This window comes from Oncorhynchus mykiss, chromosome 24 (genome assembly GCF_013265735.2).
Source record: "Oncorhynchus mykiss isolate Arlee chromosome 24, USDA_OmykA_1.1, whole genome shotgun sequence".
Lineage (NCBI taxonomy): Eukaryota > Metazoa > Chordata > Actinopteri > Salmoniformes > Salmonidae > Oncorhynchus > Oncorhynchus mykiss.
In genome coordinates, this window is record NC_048588.1 from 42,247,355 (window position 1) to 42,260,543 (window position 13,189).

At 45.5% G+C, this 13,189-nt stretch overlaps 1 protein-coding gene across 2 annotated transcripts in view; it reads left to right on the forward strand.

The window, feature by feature from the left end:
* LOC110503413 (ventricular zone-expressed PH domain-containing protein) overlaps nucleotides 1-13,189 on the forward strand; it is a 195,402-nt gene that overhangs the window by 107,286 nt on the left and 74,927 nt on the right. The gene's annotated exons all lie outside the window — the stretch shown is intronic.

The following is a 13,189-nucleotide window of genomic DNA, read 5'->3' on the forward strand; positions in this document are numbered from 1 at the left end:
TCTCTCTCTCACTCCCCTCCTCTCTCATTCCCCCTTTCCCATGTCATTGTCCACTTTTATCTCTTGATCAGTGCTGGGTAGTGCGATGGTGTTGACTCAGACTCAGACCGGAACTCACTGTGCCAGTATCACTTAGTCAGCCTGGCTAGGTCCGTCCACACACACTTGTCATGAACCGCTGTCGGTCACCTGCCAATCAAAACACAGGGACACAGTGAAACCCATCCTTACATTCCTCATTCCCAATCGTCATTAGCCTGAGCTTTCATATGTACCTAATCCTCCTCATCTAAGGCTTAGGGTGACATTGACAATAAACACTCAGTAAACAGACCCATAGCTGCTGCCTAGTCAACAGGCCCATAGCTGCTGCCTAGTAAACAGGCCCATAGTTGCTGCCTAGTCAACAGGCCCATAGTTGCTGTCTAGTCAACAGGCCCATAGCTGCTGCCTAGTCAACAGGCCCATAGTTGCTGCCTAGTCAACAGGCCCATAGTTGCTGCCTAGTAAACAGGCCCATAGTTGCTGCCTAGTCAACAGGCCCATAGTTGCTGCCTAGTAAACAAGCCCATAGCTGCTGCCTAGTCAACAGGCCCATAGTTGCTGCCTAGTAAACAGGCCCATAGTTGCTGCCTAGTAAACAAGCCCATAGCTGCTGCCTAGTCAACAGGCCCATAGTTGCTGCCTAGTAAACAGGCCCATAGTTGCTGCCTAGTAAACAGGCCCATAGTTGCTGCCTAGTAAACAGGCCCATAGTTGCTGCCTAGTAAACAAGCCCATAGCTGCAGGCCTGTATAGTTATGCTTGGAACCACAGCATCAAATCTGTCACAGCAGTTTATTTAGCTTCTTAATCACAGTATGTTCGAGCATCACGTCATCTCACATGCGTGGGCCAACGCTAACACGCGTCGGTAACACGCTAAGTCCTCTGTATGCCCGTGTGTGTGTAAGAGCTGCATGCTTCTCCAGCCCTCCATATGGTCTCATTCAGTGGAAGTGTTTGTTCAGGTGAACATCTTCTTCTAGGGTCAAGGCCTGGAACAGTTCTGCAGAGATTGTTAATGGACATGATAGTCTATTGAGATGATTAGTGAATGTGTCCTTCTGAAGGATCACTGAGAGGAGATGTTTAGTGAATGTGTCCTTCTGAAGGATCACTGAGAGGAGATGATTAGTGAATGTGTCCTTCTGAAGGGACACTGAGAGGAGATGTTTAGTGAATGTGTTCTTCTGAAGGATCACTGAGAGGAGATGATTAGTGAATGTGTCCTTCTGAAGGATCACTGAGAGGAGAGGCATGTCCCAGCCTGTCCTATTGTCATCCCAAAGAGGTTAGCACCAGGGGTTCAACTAGGGTTGAGCCATGTTCACGGTCATCTGACATTGTTTCTCCACACTGTCCTCTCGTCCCATGTCCACATCCACACACTGACTCAACCCTAACCCTAGATTCATGTCTACACCCTGACTCAACCCTAACCCTAGATTCATGTCTACACCCTGACTCAACCCTAACCCTAGCTTCATGTCTACACCCTGACTCAACCCTAACCCTAGCTTCATGTCTACACCCTGACTCAACCCTAACCCTAGCTTCATGTCTACACCCTGACTCAACCCTAACCCTAGATTCATGTCTACACCCTGACTCAACCCTAACCCTAGATTCATACCACACCCTGACTCAACCCTAACCCTAGATTCATACCACACCCTGACTCAACCCTAACCCTAGATTCATGTCTACACCCTGACCCAACACTAACTCTAGATTCATACCACACCCTGACTCAACCCTAACCCTAGATTCATACCACACCCTGACTCAACCCTAACCCTAGATTCATACCACACCCTGACTCAACACTAACCCTAGATTAATGTCTACACCCTGACTCAACCCTAACCCTAACCCTAACACTAGATTCATGTCCACACCCTGACTCAACACTAACCCTAGCTTCCTGTCCACACCCTGACTCAACACTAGCCATAACCCTAACCCTAGATTCATGTCCACACCCTGACTCAACCCTAACGCTAACCCTAACACTAGCTTCATTTCCACACCCTGACTCAACACTAGCCATAACCCTAACCCTAGATTCATGTCTACACCCTGACTCAACACTAGCCATAACCCTAACCCTAGATTCATGTCCACACTCTGACTCAACACTTGCCATAACCCTAACCCTAGATTAATGTACACACCCTGACTCAACACTAGCCATAACCCTAACCCTAGATTCATGTCCACACTCTGACTCAACACTAGCCATAACACTAACCCTAGATTCATGTACACACCCTGACTCAACACTAGCCATAACCCTAACCCTAGATTCATGTCCACACCCTGACTCAACACTAACCATAACCCTAACCCTAGATTCATGTACACACCCTGACTCAACACTAGCCATAACCCTAACCCTAGATTAATGTCCACACCCTGACTCAACACTAGCCATAACCCTAACACTAATTTTGGTTCATCATACTTTAAACATACTTTGTTTTGGGGACCTGTAAGGTGCTGGAAAAGGAGTCCGGCTCTGGGTATCTCCGGTAGCTACGGCTCAATTTAACCACGGGTCAATACTGAGTCACACTTCACCCTCATAGTTGACGTCTGGTGAGCGTTCTGGTACAAAATGTCCTCCTGCAGGTGGAGGTCGGTGTTACACATGTTGAAACCGATTTGTGCTGAGGTCACCAGTCCATTCCTCACAACGATAAAACCTGAGTGATTGATGGAGAGAGACACACGGTGCCTAGTGATTATATGACTTCCAACACCGTGTTACGAGGACATAGGTATGTTGTAGCCCTCTGCATGCTTTTGGAATGACTCTCTGCTCTCCTGTTTTAAAAGAGGCGAGAGGGGAAAAGCCTAGAACTACAGCTAGTGATCTACCCCTCACACCCTGTCCTGTAACACCCCTCTACCCCTCACACCCTGTCCTGTAACACCCCTCTACCCCTCACACCCTGTCCTGGTTCTCCTGTAACACCCCTCTACCCCTCACACCCTGTCCTGGTTCTCCTGTAACACCCCTCTACCCCTCACACCCTGTCCTGGTTCTCCTGTAACACCCCTCTCTCCAGCACACCCTGTCCTGGTTCTATCTCCTGTAACACCCCTCTCTCCAGCCTCCTCTCTCCTTCCTCCCTTCTCTCCTTCAACAAACTAGCTCCAGCCTCCTCTCTCCTTCCTCCCTTCTCTCCTTCAACAAACTAGCTCCAGCCTCCTCTCACCTTCCTCCCTTCTCTCCTTCAACAAACTAGCTCCAGCCTCCTCTCTCCTTCCTCCCTTCTCTCCTTCAACAAACTAGCTCCAGCCTCCTCTCTCCTTCCTCCCTTCTCTCCTTCAACAAACTAGCTCCAGCCTCCTCTCACCTTCCTCCCTTCTCTCCTTCAACAAACTAGCTCCAGCCTCCTCTCTCCTTCCTCCCTTCTCTCCTTCAACAAACTAGCTCCAGCCTCCTCTCTCCTTCCTCACTTCTCTCCCTCAACAAACTAGCTCCAGCCTCCTCTCTCTATCCTTCCTTTCTCTCCTTCAACAAACTAGCTCCAGCCTCCTCTCTTCTTCCTCCCTTCTCTCCTTCAACAAACTAGCTCCAGCCTCCTCTCTCCTTCCTCACTTCTCTCCCTCAACAAACCAGCTCCAGCCTCCTCTCTCTATCCTTCCCTCTCTCCCTCTGTACCTCAACAAACTAGCTGGTGTGTTTGATTATTCATTGTCATTGTTTCCCTAGAAGTTATGGAAAGGCAAAGCCCCACTGTGGGGTTTGACAGGATAAATGCGGATTCTCAGCAGGATTCTACTCTTTCCGGGACACACACTTACACACGCAAACATACACACACATACACTCACACAAACACACGCTTCCCAGGAGAGGCAGAACGATTTGGCCTGTCAGCTTCAATCACTCCTCTGTTATTGTTCCGACACTACTCCAAACCTATCCGCTCCAGCAGTAGTGTGTGTGTGTGTGTGTGTGTATGTGTGTGTGTGTATGTGTGTGTGTGTGTGTGTGTGTGTGTGTGTGTGTGTGTGTGTGTGTGTGTGTGTGTGTGTGTGTGTTGTGTGTCTGTGTGTGTATATGTGTGTGTATATGTGTGTGTGTGTGTGTGTGAGTGTGTGTGTGTGTGTGTGTGTGTGTGTGTGTGTATATACATATGTGTGTGTGTGTGTGTCTGTTGAATGTTTCTGGGCAGTAGATATGTGTGTATATATGTGTGTATATATGTGTGTGTGTGTGTGTGTGTGTGTGTGTGTGTGTGTGTGTGTGTGTGTGTGTGTGTGTGTGTGTGTGTGTGTGTGTGTCGAATGTTTCTGGGCAGTAGATATGTGTGATGTTCCAGTTAGGAGCCAGAGAAGGTTTTGAATAAAGCAACCTGTTTTACTTCCTCCTTTTACTGTATGTTCTGTCTCCCTGCCTCCTGATTGGACCAGCACACGGATTCCTCTGCTGATGAGATCTGGTACAAAATGTCCTCCACTCTCTTAATGTAACAAGCCACCTGGTCCCACTAAAGTCCCAGAAGTGTGTGTGTGTGTGTGTGTGTGTGTGTGTGTGTGTGTGTGCCTGCTGAATCCGACACTGAATCTGATATTCCTGCTTTCCTCCCTTCACCGAGTGGATCTCAGGAAAACTTGGCATTCCTCTGAATCTCCTACTTCTCTCTAAAATGGCCACCAGGATGCGTTTACGTTTGTTTACGAGGGTGTGTGTGTGTGTGACCACTGGCATGTAGCCTCTCGCCGGGGGTAGAGGTGTAATTGCCTCATTTAAAGGGATGATTACAGGGATATGGGGATGGTTGTGCTCTTTGAAGGTGAGCCAGATTGACAGAGATGGGTTGACTGGGAGCTAGTGGATGTTGTGCAATAGCAGGAAGAATGAATGGTGTGCGTGCATTTCAGTGTGTTAACAGGAGTGGGGCACAGGGTACTCCCTTACCATCAACCAGTAGGCCTTAGTGGAGACGTTTCCCAGAATCACTGCTTGTTTTACCCTTGGTAAGAGAGTGAGGAAAGACAGGACACTGCTTTGGGGGCCAGTTGACAGTTGAAAGCCTTGTGGAAGGGATGATTTCATAAAAATAATAAAACAGAATAATTTCTTGGTAGCCACAATATTTTAGTGGTGTGTGTGTGTGTGTGTGTGTGTGTACGTGTGTATGTGTGTGTGTCTGCATGTGCGTATGTGTGTATGTGTGTTGTGTGTGTGCGTTTATGTGTGTGTGTGTGTTTGAGAAAGTCAGAGGGGAGCCCTCACACCCCATGGCTCGCACACACATAAAGTCATGACATATTGCTCTTTAATTTCCGGCAATTGTCGTTAAACGGGTTTAAACGGCCACTTATTAAGAGACCTCTTCACACCCTGTCCTGGTGTCACCTACTCTAACCCCAGTCACACTGTCCAGCCTCCTCCCCTTCCTTCCTTCCTTCCTTCCTTCCTTCCTTCCTTCCTTCCTTCCTTCCTTCCTTCCTTCCTTCCTTCCTTCCTTCCTCCCTTCCTTCTGTACCTCAACAAACCTTCCAGCCTCTTCGCTCTCCTCTTCTGTCCAACATCCTCCTTCTCTCCTCTCCTTCTCTCCTCTCCTTCTCTTCTCTCATTCTCTCCTATCTTCCTTTCCTCTCGTTCTCTCCCCTCCTCTCCTTCTCATCACATTCTCTACTCTCCTTGTATCCTTTACTTCTCTCCTCTTTTCTCTCCTCTCCTTCTCTACTCTCCTTCTCTCCTCTCCTCCAGCATCTCCTTCTCTCCCCTCATCCCCACCTCCCCACCTTCTCTCCTTGTCAAGGGATGACGCTGGAGAGGAGAAACAAGTACGGGGAGTCAAACATTTAATGGGGAACGGACATTGAACGAGACAGGAGCAGCGTCAGCACACAGACAAAGTACAATCAATTCAGCATCGGGGAACTGACAAATAGAGGGGAGGTAATAAACAGGTGATTGAGTGAGTCCAGGTGAGTCTAATATTGCTGATGCACCTTGACGAGGGAAGGCAGGTGTGCCTAAATGATGGTGGCAGAAGTGTGTAATGCAGGGCAGCCTGGCGCCCTCGAGCGCCAGGGGGGAAGAGTGGGAGCAGGCGTGACAGTATTTCCCCCCCCCCCCCCTCTAGGGGCGCCACCCGAGCCTGACGATCCGGCTGAGGCAAGAACGCCTGTCGATCCAGCTGCGGCGAGGGAGCCCGATGATCCGGTTGAGCATGACGTGGAATGGAAAACCTGCCAAGCCAACCGAGGCAAGGAAACCTCTCGAGCCAGCTAGGCCCTGGAAGCCCGATGAGCTGGCTTAGGCACCCTTGGTTCCATCGGCGGCGGAATCCACCCGACGTCATCAACAAAACAAAAAACTCCTGGACCGGCAGAGCGAACAAGACCCGACGATCTGGCTGAGACCCAACGTGGGATGGGAAATTATTTGTGATGGGATCAAAGGTGATTTTAGCTTCTAAAATGTGAGATTTGGGTTTTCATAAGGTTAGGGCTCTGCTCAATCAGTGGCCCGCCCCTGTGAAGGGACATGGGCTATAAAACTTTTCAAACACGCCCTCCTCTCCCTTCCTATATAAAGCCTTGACGACAATATACTAACCTCCTGGATGTGAGGACGACGGTCCGATGTCAGAATTGTTCAGATAATAACAGAACGAAGCCAACATCAGCGTGTGCTTTGGTTGCGAATGGTATGAACTTTGAACTCTTATTCACTACAGAAGTGATACCTCCTAGCCGTTGAGTTAGCAACAGCAGTTGAAAACGAGGGTTAGGAAGGAACAGACAGTGTATCCCGTCTATCACACAACAACGTTACTAAAACGTACCAATTGACCACCAGAGACATTCTTCAAAGGACAAAGGACTTGGTTTGGCAACACGGCCTTCCATCTACCACCAACCTACCGAAGCGCAGCTCAGAGTAAATATTTATTGCATTTTCCTTTTCCAAATGGCCGGTAATTTAGAATGCATAAGATACTTTATTTATGATAGCACAGCTTCTCCCTGTGTCCCTCAGTCTTCCTGCTCTTTCACTCAAACCCAGCCCCTTTTCTTTGTGTAACAAGCTGTCATATTTGTTCCGCCCGCTAGGGACGTTTTCCTTTATGACGTAATTTGTAATCAAGTTATGATTAATTAGGTGTATATGTAATTCTGTGTGATTAGTTAGGTATTTAGTAAATAAATAAATAAACCCAATTTTACATTGCTGATTCAACTTATTAGCCAGGGTTTGTGCAGATAACCAAGAATTTACAACTTTCAGATGAGACTGAATTAAGGTGACGATTAATATTGACTGCTATTGATGTAAAATATTACTAGTTCTTTAAGAGTTTATTCGGAAGATAACAGCTCTATAAATATTATTTAGTGGTGCCCTGACTCTCTAGTTAATTAAATTTGCATGATTAGCTCAATCAGGTAATATTAATTACGGAGAAATGATTTTATAGAATAGGTTGTCATATCACTTAATCTGGCATAGCCAAAGACACGACAATGGGGAGTCAAACATTTAATGGGGAACGGACATAGAACGAGACAGCAACAGCGTTAGCACACGGGTAACACAGACAAAGTACAATCAATGCAGCATCGGGGAACTGACAAATATAGGGAAGGTAATAAACAGGTGATTGAGTGAGTCCAGGTGAGTCCAATATCGCTGATGCACGTGACGAGGGAAGGCAGGTGTGCGTAAATGATGGCACTCTCCTTCTCTCCTCTCCTCTCTCTCTCTCTCTCTCTCTCTCTCTCTCTCTCCTCTCTTCTCCTCTCCTCTCCTTATCTCCCCTACTCTCCTCTCCTTCCATCCTCTCCTCCTCTCCTCTCCGTGCCTATCCTCGCCTTCTCTCCTCTCTTCTCCTCTCCTCTCCTTATCTCCCCTACTCTCCTCTCCTTCTCTCCTCTCCTTATCTCCTCTCCTTATCTCCCCTACTCTCCTCTCCTTCTCTCCTCTCTTCTCCTCTCCTCTCCTTATCTCCCCTACTCTCCTCTCCTTCTCTCCTCTCCTTATCTCCCCTACTCTCCTCTCCATCTCTCCCCTCCTCTCTTTCTCTCTTCTCCTTCCTTTCATCTCCTTCTCTACTTCTCTCCTCTCCTTCTCTCCTCTCTCTCTCTCTCTCTCTCTCTCTCTCTCTCTTCGTCTCTCTCTCTCTTCGTCTCTCTCTCTTCCTCTCTCTTTCTCTCTCTCCCACTCTCTCTCTCTTCCTCTTCATCTCTCTTCCTCTCTATCTCTCTTTCTCTCTCTTTCTCTCTCTTCTTCCCTCTCTCTTTCTCTCTCTCTCTCTCTCTTTATTCCTCTCTCTATCTCCCTCTCTCTCTCTCCCTCTCTGTTTCTCTCTCTTTCTCAAATATTATACAATATATACACATATTGTACTATATTAACTACATTTTCTCTGTAATTGTCCATATCTATGTCTAGCCTACATACAGCCTACATACAGCCTACATACAGCCTACATACAGCCTACATACAATCTACATACAGCCTACATACAGCCTACATACAGCCTACATACAATCTACATACAGCCTACATACAATCTACATACAGCCTACATACAATCTACATACAGCCTACATACAATCTACATACAGCCTACATACAATCTACATACAGCCTACATACAATCTACATACAGCCTACATACAACCTACATACAGCCTACATACAATCTACATACAGCCTACATACAATCTACATACAGCCTACATACAGCCTACATACAATCTACATACAGCCTACATACAATCTACATACAGCCTACATACAATCTACATACAGCCTACATACAATCTACATACAGCCTACATACAGTTGCCTAGCCGCTGCTTACCAAACATGTTCCAAACCCCCATTAAAGGTTATTAATGAACTGTGCGCTCTGAAGGGAGAGAACGCTTGATGTATGTGTGTGTGTGTGTGTGTGTGTGTGTGTGTGTGTGTGTGTGTGTGTGTGTGTGTGTGTGTGTGTGTGTGTGTGTGTGTGTGTGTGTGTGTGTGTGTGTGTGTGTGTGTATGTGTGTGTGTGTGTGTGTGTGTGTGTGTGTGTGTGTGTGTAGGGCTGTGTGAGGTGTGTGTGTGTGTGAATGAGACACTAAAACACTTTAACAGCCTATTAGCCTGCTGGGTAGCAGCCAGCACTACGCTCCACTGACTTTGCTAATTACTGTCGACACTTTGAAAGAGGGACATAAAATGACCTGCCTGTTAAATGTGGTATGTTGTGTACTGTAATATACTAAAGAAGGCTAGCACTGTAGTAGTGGAACAGGGCATGTAGTGATGGAAATGTTTCAGATACCAGCAGATGGAGGTTTTAACTGTTTCCTGTAGTGTGGTCAGGGACCGGCAACTCACATGTATGTATATATAAACATTCATACACTACTGGTCAAAAGTTTTAGAACGCCTCCCGAGTGGCTCAGTGATCTAAGGCACTGCATCGCAGTGCTATCTGTGCCACTAGAGATTCTGGATTTGAGTCCAGGCTCTGTTGCAGCCAGCCGCGACAGGGAGAACCATGGGGCGGCGCACAGCGTGACTCCAGCCCTGGAGTTTGGTATTCCTCCACTGGTATGTCATCCAGCCCTGGAGTTTGGTATTCCTCCATTGGTATGTCATCCAGCCCTGGAGTTTGGTATTCCTCCACTGGTATGTCATCCAGCCCTGGAGTTTGGTATTCCTCCATTGGTATGTCATCCAGCCCTGGAGTTTGGTATTCCTCCACTGGTATGTCATCCAGCCCTGGAGTTTGGTATTCCTCCACTGGTATGTCATCCAGCCCTGGAGTTTGGTATTCCTCCACTGGTATGTCATCCAGCCCTGGAGTTTGGTATCCTTCCACTGGTATGTCATCCAGCCCTGGAGTTTGGTATTCCTACACTGGTATGTCATCCAGCCCTGGAGTTTGGTATTCCTCCACTGGTATGTCATCCAGCCCTGGAGTTTGGTATCCTTCCACTGGTATGTCATCCAGCCCTGGAGTTTGGTATTCCTCCACTGGTATGTCATCCAGCCCTGGAGTTTGGTATTCCTCCACTGGTATGTCATCCAGCCCTGGAGTTTGGTATTCCTCCACTGGTAGGCCATCCAGCCCTGGAGTTTTCCCAGACTTAAAGGCTTTAATGGCATCAAGAAGTTCTTCCTTTCTGTTTTTCTGTACAGATGTTAATTTTACATTTTTAATAGGAAAAAAAATCCATACAATTAGCTTAGGTTCGTTTTTGGTAGAATATCTATGTTGAAGATTGAACATTCGTTTTTTTTATTTTTCCCTCATATTCCATCTAGTTCGCTTTATCTTTTACAATATATTACACTGGATCTTTCTAGAATAAGTTCCTCCATTTCTTTGAGTTTTTCTGATTCTGAGCCTCTATAGTACAGTTTTTATCGCTGTCTATCTGTACAATTAGACCTTCTATTTCCTTTGTTAGTATGGACTCTTTTGACCTAAATGTCTTTTGTTTTATAGATGAGTACTGAATTACATGGCCTCTAAAGGCACATTTAAAAGTGTTCCCTGTCAATAAGGGGATCTGCTGTACCTGTTATGTCGGAAAAAGTCAGTAATAAATTATTCTGTCCTAGTTAAAAACAAGTTGTCATCCAATAGGCTTTGATTCAATTTACAGTATCCTCGCCCATGTGGAAATGCTGTAAGAGTAATGTATATGCCAATTATCTGATGGTCCGACTGCATTTTGTCCCCTATCAACACTTTTTAAACTTTTGGTGCCAGAGAGAATGACATAAGAAAGTAATGAAGACGACTAGCTTGATTAAGTCTCCATGTATATCTCACTAGGTCAGGATATTAAACCTCCTCCATGTATATCTCACTAGGTCAGGATATTAAACCTCCTCCATGTATATATCTCACTAGGTCAGGGTATTAAACCTCCTCCATGTATATCTCACTAGGTCAGGATATTAAACCTCCTCCATGTATATCTCACTAGGTCAGGATATTAAACCTCCATGTATATCTCACTAGGTCAGGATATTAAACCTCCTCCATGTATATCTCACTAGGTCAGGATATTAAACCTCCTCCATGTATATCTCACTAGGTCAGGATATTAAACCTCCATGTATATCTCATTAGGTCAGGATATTAAACCTCCTCCATGTATATCTCACTAGGTCAGGATATTAAACCTCCTCCATGTATATCTCACTAGGTCAGGATATTAAACCTCCATGTATATCTCACTAGGTCAGGATATTAAACCTCCTCCATGTATATCTCACTAGGTCAGGATATTAAACCCACACGACATTCCTGCAGTCAGCATGCCAATTGCTCCCTCAAAACTTGAGAAATCTTTGGCAATGTATTTTGTGACAAAACGGCACATTTTAGAGTGGCTGTTTATTGTCCCCAGCACGAGGTGCACCTGTGTAATGATAATACTGTTTAATCAGCGTCTTGATATGCCACACCTGTCAGGTGGATGGATTATCTTGGCAAAGGAGAAATTATCACTAACAGGATGTATTCAAATTTGTGCACAACATTTTTGAGAAATAAGCGTTTTGTGAGTATGGCTCTTGAAACATGGGACCAATTATACAACAAATGTTAATTTTTGTCTCGAGAACAGAGTGGAGAAAAATGATTTATTTATTTCAGCATCTCTTGAGAAAATGCGAACGCCAGATAAAATGTGCACCCAAGATTAACAGTAGTCTCATCAGCATTTCATTTCCTTAAAACCGGTCAAACTGATGACATTTGGACATTTTGTACAAGACCAATCTTTCCACTGTTTTTGGAGGTATTGTACTTTATCCCCGGTCCCTAAAGGTAACACTTAACCTCTGTTAACTAGATTACAAATTAATTTGTTCTATCATGTAAAACATTATTCTGGTGAACACTACTTTACTGTCTTCTGGGGCGTCAAGTTGACCAACAAATGGTCTACCAAATGTAAAACATGATCAGAAGAAACATGTTTAAATTAGGGGTGAAAGTAGCCAGTATTAAATTATAGTAAATTAATTAAAGTAGGCAAAATTATTACGGTGAATCTAACCCATAGGGTAGCGCACAATTGGCCCAGCGTCGTCCGTGTTTGGCCTGGGGTAGGCCGTCATTGTAAATAATAATTTGTTCTTAACTGACTTGCCTAGTTAAATAAAGGTTAAATAAAGGTTACAATTATTTTTTAAGAATTGCGCAAGTGATTTTCAGATGAAAACGTCATGACACAGCACTCATGATAGGTGAAACTGACCGCAGAAACAACAGTAAACAGAACAAGATGTTGTTGACATGGCAACGGTATCCTGTCTTAGGTCAGCGTAACCCAGGCGTCTTATTCCGGGTTTCAGAACCGGGATACACGCCTTTTTTGAGTTAACGTAAATGGGGATATGATGTTTATGTGTGTCAACTCTAGAAGGAAAAGAAACACACACCTATTTAGGCGAGGTGCTGACTAGCGGAGTAGAACACTTTTAATGAAAGGAGAGCTGCACACTCTAGGAGCTCAGATGCAAAAAGCTGCCAAGCTGTCTTCATCGGGGTGTAATCACAAACACTGCGGGATGACTCGTTTATGTCGTGTCAAAAGACACACAGGTGTCTGTAATCATGGCCAAGAGTGGCCTGATATCATTGGTTAACTCTCAAATATGAAAATGGCATACAAAGAACAGCATACAAAAAGCGAATGGATAGCATACGATCATAGATTCATTTTAGACCGCACTACTATGTGTCTCAACTCAACAACAGAATACCAGTATACTGAATAATAATGGGATGTGTGTGCTGCTGTGTCGACTTAGGGGTTGAACACAGAAGGAGTCAGGTGGGACAGTCATCTCCCTCTCCACATGGCAAATCTTTCTGTGTCTGGTGTGTGTGTGTGTGTGTGTGTGTGTGTGTGTGTGTGTGTGTGTGTGTGTGTGTGTGTGTGTGTGTGTGTGTGCGTGTCCTGGCTTAGGCTCTCTTAGCTCTCTGCTGGTTGTGGACTCTCCACTTATCACTTTGTCTCTATCTTTCTTTGACTCCTTGTTTGTTTGTCTCTATCTTGGTATCTCTAATAGTGTGGTAGAACGTTTGATGATGTGGTGGACTCCTGGTGAGGCTTCTCAATCACTTGTGTTAACAATCTCCCTCTCAACACAGGC